General features: G+C 31.2%; 1 long non-coding RNA gene across 5 annotated transcripts; it reads right to left on the minus strand.

Moving 5' to 3' along the window:
• Nucleotides 1-4,392: 4,392 nt before the first annotated feature.
• LOC112279465 (uncharacterized) lies at nucleotides 4,393-9,759 on the minus strand. 5 transcript variants are annotated; one of them, XR_012217270.2, is made up of 5 exons: nucleotides 5,789-6,282; nucleotides 5,562-5,678; nucleotides 5,112-5,162; nucleotides 4,937-4,987; nucleotides 4,393-4,747 (listed from the first exon to the last, which is right to left on the minus strand). It is a non-coding gene; the product is annotated as an uncharacterized LOC112279465 (long non-coding RNA). The 5 variants fall into 5 exon arrangements; XR_016502314.1 differs by having other exon boundaries at nucleotides 4,877-4,987; nucleotides 5,112-5,678; nucleotides 5,789-9,759; XR_016502313.1 differs by having other exon boundaries at nucleotides 5,112-5,678; nucleotides 5,789-9,746.
• Between the last annotated feature and the right edge of the window lie 2,335 nt (nucleotides 9,760-12,094).

Below are 12,094 nucleotides of genomic sequence, written 5' to 3' on the forward strand. Positions count from 1 at the left end.
TTTGAATCTCAATTCTAAGACAGAGCCTTGATCTAGGCATTCCAGATGGATTAAGCGACTTGATGAATTTGACTAGATAAATATTATAGTTGTCAATACCATCTTCAACAATAACTTCATCAATGCTTAGATATTCTTATTATTTTCTAAGAAATATGGCAATAATCTTCTCATTAATATCCTCTACTTTATCATTCCATGCAAATAAAATGATTCTATCTCTAAAGAAGGCATCATTTAGTACATCATCTTTTGCTTGCCTTAGATAAACAACATACACTAAGAACATTAATTTTTGGTCAAGAATCATATAATCAGGAAGCTTAACTACATTATCGGGCAATAAGTTTGTACCATTTCCAATCTAACAAGTAGCAAATAGAAATATTAGTCAATAATAATGTAACCATAAAGAATTCAAATGCACCACCATCTATATATACAATGCGTGTATGCATTCTATATGTGAAGAAGCTAATTAACAAACTCAATATCTATTTTAAGTGCTCCTAAATTCAATCCCATGTTTTCTTTTAATATATAGATTTTTATTTGAGGCCAAAGTGTTGAATGTCAAAAAGATGCTGCTACAATTTCTTCTTAAGTTCCTTTTACAATCACTCGCAATATTTGGTAAAAATCTCTATCAAAAACTATTGTAGCTCCTCCAAATAGGCAATCAATATCCTAAATGTCTTTAAAAGAATGATCAATTGCCTCATAATAATAACGATGTTGTATTAGAAGTTCATCTTAAGTAATAAAGAAAGTTTGATAAATAAATTCAACATGGTCGGAATTCTTAGTAATTGAATAAAAAGAATCTTCATTATAATCTAGTAGAATCTTGAATATAGAATGGACAATTCTTCTCCTTTCAAGTAGAAATGCGGCAATTCCTAATGATACAACACATATGACAATCTTTTGCATCAATCGAACTTTAGTTGTCAAAGTGTTGTAGATAAATATCTTAGCAATTTTTGCAAGTCCGTTTAGAAAAAACATGCATCTATATTCTTCTATTATAGAGGCCACAATATCATCATATGCCTTTCTTTATTCAAGATTCAACTGTAGAATATATTACTCCAAATTTACTTATAATTGTTGAATGTCTCATGCTCTTTCTTCAGCAATAAATTGATTTCCATTAACTATTGCATTTCAATTGTTTCTTGGTAATGGCATTAGAAGAAACTATATAAGCATTTTGTTGGAATCTTGCAAAATCTTATCCAGCAAGAAAAGTCCAAAATCCTTAATTTTTTTCTCTATTAGATTGCTAATTCCATGTTTTCTTTGCAAACAGGCATTGAAATCATCCAAGATGATTTTCTTAAATCTTTTCTATAGGTTTAATGGATTTAGTAAATTTCCATATAATAGAAAAACAACAAATAATACCCTCAATTGAGATCTAGTTTGTATTTTTGATGCTTTTTCCAAACATTGTTGCCACTCTCTATCAACTTCAAGTAATTTTAAAGTTGTACATGTATTTTTAAATGTTGGATAGAAAATTCCATTAATAGTCTTTAAATGCTCAAATAATTGTAGATCTTTAACATGGATTAACAAAAGCCTCAAATAATATCTTTTTTCTATTGCAAGATTTATAAAATATTATCTTCTAATAGCAAATCCACATTTTCTTAATATCCACATCCTTCTAGTCTTATATCAAATAAAATGTTGTGAAAATTGTTGGTATGTATATTATTTTCTAATTGCAATTGCTGCACACATTTCAAAAAATGAAGTTAATATTATCTTTTATCTTTCACCATGTTCTAAAATTATAGTTGCCTTGTCATTTGGATCATATACCACTTGATGTATTCATCATAGATGAATGGCCAAATGAACAACATTTGGTATTTTTTCATGGATCCACATGCCAAATAGTCTCTAAATAGCCTTCGGAGCGCCAATATATCTTGTATCCAAATATTATTTGATCTTGTCTTGCTGGTTTTTAAATTGCATTGTAATGCATTCATGGCCCTTATAAATATATTTGTGGATATACTTGATAGCACAAATAGATGCACAAACCTCAAGATTAATATGACAATTGTACTTTTGAGATAGTTTTGGACAAAATAGAATAACATCCATGTTATCAACAACCATTCTTCAAATTTCAAACGTTCTTCTATCATTTCTTCATCAATATTGAGGATATCCATCAATATCTATTGTTGTTTCTTCTACAAAAACCTTTAGATACCTCTTTGTAAAATGACCAACTTCCATGCAAGGTGCTTGGAGATTTTGCATTCTACACGGATCATGTACCATACATAGTAGAACAACTTCAAATAGCTTTTGATCATTGTTTTTATTTGGAAATTCTGCAAAAACCATACGATCTACATCTCCAACACATCTAATCTTGCTTTTTTTATTCAAAAATATCAAGATATGCATATGAAGTAGACATCTCTTTTAAAACTCAATGGTATAAACATGTGCAACAATATGATCAAAGACAACTCTTTTTCTTATATCTTCCATAATTGCCTATCTCTTGAGTTCAAATACATGGGCAACCAAATCAATCTGGTCACTTATTCATTGATCTTGAAGCAATTCATTTTGGATTTTGGACCATCTTGGATTTACTATCACTGTCAAAAAAATATCACAATGCTAATAAAACCTTGTAATTGCCATAGAATCTTAAAATATTTCTATCATATGTCTTGCACTTCTAATATGTGATGATGGAAGTAAGATCTTTTGTCCTAAATTATTTAATTCATATCATCTTTCTTTATGCCCAATATTTTGATGAGTTATAACAACATCCACTAATCCTTGGTATAAATCAGCATGTAGATTTCCTTGATTGTAACGTAGATATCATAAATATAATTGCATAGTTGCAGTCCATCCATCAAACATAAATTCTTGTAATAGCTTTCTTCCACACAAAATTGTGGAATATTTGGTAAGCCTTAAAAAAGTTGATAAGAAAAATAATCCATTTGTATAAAGATGTTGCCTCTCTAATCTCCTCGTCCAGCATCTTTTCTTTCTCAAACAATATCCATCACTATATTTTGTGCCCTTAAGTCAAGATATCATCCAAAGGTTCCATGCAAAAAAAATAGAACATAATAAAAGGGCAAATATGCCAGATGAACCTCATGAATCCTTTCTAATAATCCATTACTACGTAGGCAAATAATAATATCACAAAATATATTATGCTCTGATCCATCTCTAGGCAATATAATAGCAATTTCTTCAAAACTGGTGGAAAGATTATATTGGCATCTATCGCTTTCATTCATAAAGTGCAAAGCAACATCAAGATCTACTTCTACTACTCCTTCATTCTGCACCTCAGATAGTATTTTATATGCCTATCTATATAATCCAATAAACAAATTATTCTCCTTTAAAACTTCTCTAATTTTCGACAAAGTTTGACTCAATAATTCATAATTACATCTCATTCTTCTATCTTGTGCAAATGATGCATCATGGATATAGAGCTATGCGTAAGTCAAGTAACAATGCTCCTGCTAAATGGCGCAACTCTCTATTTATTCTAAAACTATATGGAGCATTTCTTTGAAGCATAGATCGATCAACATTTGCACCTAAGGACATAAACACATGTATAGCATTGTATTGATAGATATTTTCTTGGAACTCCCTTGCTCTTGCATCTTAGTCCTTAAATAAGCATCTCTAAAGCAAAGGCGGAGAAAGTAGAGATAGTAGAGAAACTTTTCCTTGACAACATTGTCTAAATAATGGCAACTTCCTTAGCAACTGAGCTAAATGTTCATCAAACCAATGTAATGTGTTTCAATAAAGACACAAAACATTCATACTTCCTAGATTATATATAGCTTTAGTACTTGTAACTATTTTGGCTTCTCTTTGTGATCTCTCACATTTCCTACGTTGTCGTTGAACAATTACTCTTCGATTCATTGTTAAAACTACCATTTATAATGCCACAGGTTTCACTAGAGAATTGGAATAAGCTTGTACCTCCATAAAATTAGAGTCGTCTAAATTGTACCTCTATAAAATTGTATCTCCATATTTACTAGATAATATATCATTATTTATTTATACACACAAATAGATAGATATATATATATATATATATATCTATTTATACATATGAAGTTGAATATAAAAAATCTCATACAAAAAGAAATGAAATTTTTACAATTTAATTTTTGTACAATAATTCTTGATGTAGTTAACAATACTTGTAATATTCCAATAAAACTTTGTTGCTCAAGAACTTGTAATATTCCAATAAAACTTTGTTGCTCAAGAACTTGTGTTTACAATGAACATATAATAAATGTAATATGAAAATTATATAAACTATAAATATAACTATAAAGATAAAAACTATTAAATTAATAAAATGACTTTATTTCTTATAAAATCCCTACATAAATCCTTATTTAACAATAATATCCTAGCTTCTGTTATAGAGGAAAGAAAGATGATAGCCAAAGGCTTTGCAATTTAATTGATCTTTCCATTACTAGCAACTTGTTATTTGTAAAGTACAATTTTGGCGTGAATTAAAAATAAATTTGACATGGTTGGAGTAAGTGAACTTTGATTGTCATAAAAATATTGCAAATGAATTCATTTGCTTACTCTGGAGCAAGCCGGCCCAAAATATCCTGGTCAACAACTTAATTCTTTGTAAACTGATACTGATCATATACAATGGCCTCTTCTCATCATCTGACAAAACCTACAATGGAAGACACAAACAAAATCAGTATCCATAAAACAAACTAATATAAAAAAATAAAAATAAAAATAAAAATAAATAAAACTTAGAAACTTATAAACTTAGAAACTTGCTCGACTTGTGTTTTACCTCCTCATGTGTAATTATGTTTTACTTCCTCAAGTGTGGCTTTTGCCTACGACGGCTTACCTCCTGAAGTGTGCACTAGACACCGCGACAAGAGCTGGAGCTACATAGAAACTACAACAGAAGGCACGAAATAAAATCAATACCCATAAAATAAACTAATGTAAAAAAAAACTTAGAAACTTGCTCGACTTGTGTTTCACCTCTTCAAGTGTGGCTTCTGCTTACGGCGGCTTACCTCCCGAGGTGTGCACTAGATTAGCTTCCAACACCGCGGCAAGAGCTAGAACTGCACCCACTCCCAGCGGCACCAACATTCAAGATCATCAATCAATAAAATTCATCAAGTAATAAAATTCACTTGTAATAAACCAGTTTGTAAAATTCATCCAGTTTGCCTCAATGCTTTGCCACACGACCACAAATGACGACGTCCAGCCAACTAGCCAACCAGATGCAGCAACTCGATACCATCGTAAAGAGCTCTCTATCCACCTGCAATGCGTAGCGACTACCACATGCTCTCCCATTCACTCATCACCTGAGAAGAAGAACCCGTGTGATGAGATACCTGCTCTGAGTGTAGGAGGTGGCACACGGAACATCTCGAAACAACAAGTTATCATCAATATCTTAGTTTTGTTAAGGGCCTATGAACACCGCAGCAAGAGCCCGTGTGACGTAATACCTGCTCTGAGTTTGAGAGGCAGCACATGGAACATCTCGAAATAGCAAGTTATCATCAATATCTCAGTTTTGTTAAGGGTTTATGAATACCGCGGCAAGAGTTGGAGCTGCACAAAACCTACAACGGAAGGCACAAATAAAATCAGTACCATAAAACAAACTAATGTAAAAAAAACTTAGAAACTTGCTGGACTTCCTCACGTGTGGCTTCTGCCTAGGGTGGCTTACCTCCTGAGGTGTGCACTGAATTAGTTTCCAACACCGCGGTAAGAGCTGGAGCTGCACCCACTCCCAGCAGCACCAGCATTCAGGATCATCAAGCGTTCGCCTCAATGCTTTGCAACATGACCACACACGACAACGTCCAGCCAACCAGCCAACCAAACGTAGCAGCTCAATACCATCGTATAGAGCTCTCTACCTACTTGCAACGCATAGCGACTACCACCTGCTCTCCCATTCACTCATCACTCGAGAAAAAGAATGCAAAAGAATTCTTTGAGTTTGGGGGGCGGCACATGGAACATATCGACACAACACATTAACATCTCGAAACAGCAAGTAATCAGTTTTGTTAAGGGCCTGTAAACTCCAGATGACGTGAAGTTTTTTTTTGATGAAAACGAAGTGGGGAGCATGCAGTGAAGGAGAGCCACCACTTGTCTCCTTGTACTTGTCTAGTTGAGCGATCTTAATATATTGATGATATATAAGTTTTAAAAAAATCTCTCACATGCTTTTGTTTGGTATCAATGATGCATCTACACATGATTGGTTCTCACTATCATCATAGTTGTATTTGACTTGATATGTACAATTGACTTTATTAACCCACGTTTATTCATCAGTCTCAACCTAGAAAAACACAAATTGAATTCCTATCATTTGTATTCTAGTGTGGCATCACAGACATTTTGGATTCTACTTCAAATACAATGAAATGTGTATACATATTTGAATATAAAGAGAAATTTCGTAGTATTACTCACAAAACATTATAGGGTATGAGTACCCGCCATTGACTTCTGCTGACAAAGGTAACGCAAGAGCTGCAGCGTACGTAACGAAGCAATCCGCATATTCAAAATCCTAACCCTAACCCTAATGGATTTCTCAAGTGAAGTGGAAGACGGCCTTGTGCATTCTGCACAGTGTTGCGAGGGGTTAATGCAACGGAATAGCTTGTCAATCGATTGATCACCTCGCAACAGATTGATCATCAGTGACCTATGATGAGCTTGAATTGAATTGCCGGGTTCATTGTAATGCTCTGTGAGCTACGTTAGCTCATTGATGGAGAGGTTTGTTAGCGAGGGGTTGTGATGAGATTTTGCTCGTGAAAAGGGGCAAAGGATGGAGGATATGGTGAGCATGAGTAGAAGGGATGTGGATGTGGGTGTGTGGGAAAGTTGGGCAATTGTTCATTTCAACATTCGCATTTGAGCCGCAGATCGATAATAGCTTCAATTGTGGTTGCAACGGAAAGATACCGGGTTGGGTCGCTCCCTCCCTAACTTATTAGGGTATATGGCGGTAGGAGTATCGACAAGTCGGGGATTGAAGGAGCAGTTCTACTGCAGAGAAGAGAGCTTGTCATGTTTTTCAGCAGTATCCTATTTTTCTTCAAGGGGTCAGTCCTTTAGAAACTGCGTAGAAGCTCGCGCTGTAGTTTAAGCTCTACGACTCCCGCAAGCGGGTGAGCGCTGCTTTCGCACTTGGACTTTCACGCAGGTCTCTGTTAGGTTTCTGTTGCTCTGATTATTGTGTGCGTTGATGTGCGAGGACGAGAAGCTATGCAGGCACCTTTTTGTCGGCTTCAAACAATTTATCGAATGTTTAGGTTAGGGTTTTTGGACCTCGCTTATGAGTTGAGTTACCGTCATTTCTGGAGGAGCGCAGGTTTGGAGTGCTGATTTCATCGTTGCACATTGTGCTGTGATTCCGTTTGCGTTGATGTGAATTGGACACCGTACAGAATCAACGATACAAAGTGCCAAATTGATCACCATAGAATGCGCCTAGTTCAGTTTAGTGCAGATGTATTTCAGAGCTCTGGTGGCATTATATCAATCAGTGCGCTTCTGCCTAGGGTTTGTTCAGGCTCACACTTTTTGAAGTGTATTGTTTGATAGGTTTCGTCGTGACAGACAGATTATGTTGATTGTGCTCATTCATGTTACAGTATCCTCTCTTTTCCTTGCAATACAATGGTTTTATCCGAATCTTCATGGAGCACTCAAAATGGGATATCTGTCTAAGATTGAAGTTTACCCCTGATGTCGCTCCTTACAGAGATAAGTTGGCTTCTGGTGACTGCACTGCGCAAGCTCTGCTTTGCAGACAGATACGGGTCACACATCACTAGCATAGAGGTTTCGCTACTTGTGATTAAGATATTCAAGTGATTCTCAATTTCTGATCAGATGCTGATTCGTAATTAACTGTTGGGAGCCATGCTCAATATCACGAGCGTTGTGGCGTGTGAGTGCGATAGTGTTCTCCGTCATTGCTCCAAACTTGTGTGACTTGTGTATGCAGGATTAAACCGTGTAATTTATTGAGGAATTCATTAAATAATAACTTATAAAATATTCATGAAGATGAACAATGTGCAGTGCTCACTATATGTACACACCTGTAGAGCCACATGTTATCCTGTGGGATAATATCAATGGCGTAATTAGTCTAGTTCGGTATCTCAGACTTCAAAAGCTACAATTCCTCTTCAAAATATACGAAATAGCCTCTAATTTCGAGGATCTTACATACCAAACGACATGGCCTACAGAAGTCCTTTGTTGGAATGCCATTCAGTTGGAAGATTAATTAATTAGACTTATGTACACCTTTACACCTGGTGAATGTTGCCACCCATCTAGCAAATAAGGGAAACTAGTACCACATTTTAATACTGGATTGCAGACGTTTTCCCGGTATTGCAATGACTTGAGCACACATCACGAATAGAACAATACTGGCAATACTGTCCACTATTTCTGAAAGGTGAGGTTATAAAAAACTGATTGTTTTAAGGCATGCAATAGGTTTATGTAAAGCATTTATATTATAGCTTTTCAAAGTTGGCTTATAGGGATAAAGATTTAAACAATAGCTTGCTTGACACCTAAATTGTGTACATTTCATAAGAAGATTGTTAGCTCTTTAATTGCATTTCTATATACTTTTATACTTTAAGATTAGAAATCTATAAAAACTTGAATATTGAAGGGCAAGTAGTGATTTTGTTATTATTGCAAAATATTCAATAAATTTTAATCGGCTTGAAAACAAAAATACCTACCTCGAAATTTCTATGTTTGTGTTTAGTATTTTTTAATTTTTGAAATAAGTTATTGTAAGTTAATTTTTTAATTTATTAATATTAATTTTTTTCCATACCAGTTTTCATTTTTGTATATCATAAAATGATTACTTCAATCTACTGTAGACAATAGAAATATATTTTTAAAGCAGCTGATAATTTCATTATTTGAAATTAAATTTCTACATGTAAAATAAAATAAATCAATATAAACTATTATTGTATCAAAGAAAAATGAAGTGCTAAAAAGGAAACATACAAAAACATAAATTTTAAGTGACTTATTATATTGCAAAAGAGTTTAACTTATTTTGTCTAAATACTGGTAAGAAATTAGAGTAATTACGTAAAATAAGTGACTAAAAAATTACCAGTCAAATAATAAGCATTACAATCATTTACATATACAAATTCTTAAAATTTCAATGACGACATATTATTTTTAAAAAAACATAAAAAAAAAAAAGTTACCTAATTTCTAAATATTTGTGAGTAAGTGATTATTATTATGATTTTGTGTACACATATTTTTAATTTGTTAAGAACAATGAAAGGTCAATATATTTAAGAGATACTTGAAAAGACCATGATTCAAAAGCTTTCTGAAAGTTTTTTTCTTTTAGGAGTTTGGCTTGTGTTGATATTAAAAAATAAGAAGAAGACATAGTAAAGACTATATAAATTTTTAGTAATAAAAGTTAATGTGGAAAATAAAAATGTTGGAATCTATTATAAGAAAAGACGAGCCACTGTGATAGACTATACTTTTCAAAAACCTTTGTAGTTGTTGCAAATAATAGAATTATACAAATAAATTTAATAGTTAAAAAATTAAAAAATCAAATTTCTTCTAATCTAACATAATTTTAAGAATGTTAAAAAATCATAATGGACTGTAACTAATTTACATGATATTTTTGTTAAATGATTTTTTATTCAACGTTTTACATATATATATATATATATATATATATATGTCTTCTTAGTGCAGAATGTAAATACCATTTTTTTTTTTTTTATTATTTGTATGTGAATTTTTAAAGAACTTTTTTCCTTAATTTAATCTAAATATTTCAAGAAAATAAGAAAATTAGAAAATAATAAATCCTGTTTTTTAAATGTGAAAAAAAAATTGTAAAAACTATCCAGCCACTCTTTGTGGACTTATAACATAAGCATTAAAAAAATACTTTAAAAAATATTTAAATAGATAAAGAAGTAGATGATTTTCTAATTATTAAAAAACCACAATACAAGAAATATATATATATATATATATATATATATGTTTTGGTTCTACAAATTTGAAAACCATTTTTTTTATGACTTGAAATATTGTATAAATTATACTTTAAAAATCCAATTAAATTAACATATAATATAAACTATAAATTATTTATATGCTTGATAATAATATTTTTTATAAGTATATATAATATTTTTGCTTACTTCAGTTTTTTTAAAGCCAATGCTTGTTTTAGATTGTATTTTTTATTAATATTTCTTCTAACTTGAAATGGTAATTGTTTCATTTTTAATGTATTGATTGTCTTGTTGGTTTAAAACATGAAAAGTATAATGAATCTTTTATAACTTTGGTGATTACAACCAATATGCAAGTATATTAATTTTGTTTTTAAAAAAACAAAAAAAAATGAAAAGAAAACCAACAATTTATAACCAACTTTAAATATAGGTCATTATATTTTATGACATCAGATATGAATTTTTAAATATTATTTAGTAGCATCTATATTACTTCATAAATACTTTCAAATATATTTGCTAAATCTTCAATAATAGAATTATTCACCTTCAAAAAATTAAAGCTACTATATAAAAAATAATAATTATGAATGTCATAAGATATTACTTTTTGAGTTGAAAATATATCATGTCATTAAAAAAAAATATAATGATGCTAAAAGAAGTTATTTTAGATTGTTTTGATTTTATTTAATACAAAGTTTTATATATTTCTTTAATACTTGATTTACATGTTATCAAGGACATGAACCTCAAAGAACTGAAAGCTCAATACACTCTTGTATCACTCAAAAAGAATAAAAAATCACTCAAAGATAATATAGAATTAAATTATAATAGCTATTGCCAAAGCTAAGATGATTAGAAAATCTTGAAATAAGATTAAGAATTAGAAAGATATTAATAAGAGTAAAGAAGGCTTTACTCCAATCTTCATATATACCATCTAAGTAGGATCTATATAACAATGATCTGTAGGACCTCCAACACGTATTAACTTTACCAGACATATGACTTAACTTGTACAAAAAGTTTTCTACATATGCTCTACATAGTTAATTTATTCCGTAAGCTACGAATACATATGGCATGTGGTTAATACATTGACAAAGTTTCTAATTGATTAATCAACTACAAACATGTGTAAAGTCAAAATTGTATATACAAAGCTTTTAAGAAGCTTTTTTAGAAGATATTATGGAATTAATCAACACTCATCTACTTCTACTTAATCATATAGATAATTATTGGAATAAATACATATGTCCATGATATTACCTTGTTTTCTAAAGATGAATTCCACAAGGAGTGCTCATCATCTTTTATGGATCTCGCTATTTTTTATCTTATTTTTGACATATGTTATTAATGAAAAGCCTCAATTTTCTTATTGTATTTACAAGATTTTTTTTGTTAGCTCTCATTTGTATTTATTAATATCATATCCATGCCAATGAATAAGATATTCTAATTTATTTTCATTTTGCTTTGAATCTAAGACTTCTTCCACCTCAAACTCTTGATTATTATCCACTTCTATAGAAAGAGGTAGCATTTGTCTTTTTTTCGAGATATTCACTATTTTATATGGCTCAAAAAGAGACATGTAGAATATAAAATGGATTTTCATAGATTTTGGTAGATATAATTGATAAGCAATAAGATTGACTTATTTACAAATAAGAAAAGATCCAAGCCTACTATAGTCAAACTTGTCATAAAGACAAGTAGTCTTGATATTGGAACAAAGTAACTAAACCTTTTCATCCACGTTGTATTGTAGTTGTTCCTTATAATAGATATCCACATTGATTTTTTTCATTCTTGAGCTTCTTTTAACTATGCCTTTGATTGTTGTATGTAGCTTAGATAAACAATTTGCTAAATTTTCTATTACAAGATTATCAACTTTTAAAAAGTCAAAAGCATCAAATTATAGATGATAA

Source organism: Physcomitrium patens, chromosome 3, assembly GCF_059467195.1.
Source record: "Physcomitrium patens ecotype Gransden chromosome 3, ASM5946719v1, whole genome shotgun sequence".
NCBI lineage: Eukaryota > Viridiplantae > Streptophyta > Bryopsida > Funariales > Funariaceae > Physcomitrium > Physcomitrium patens.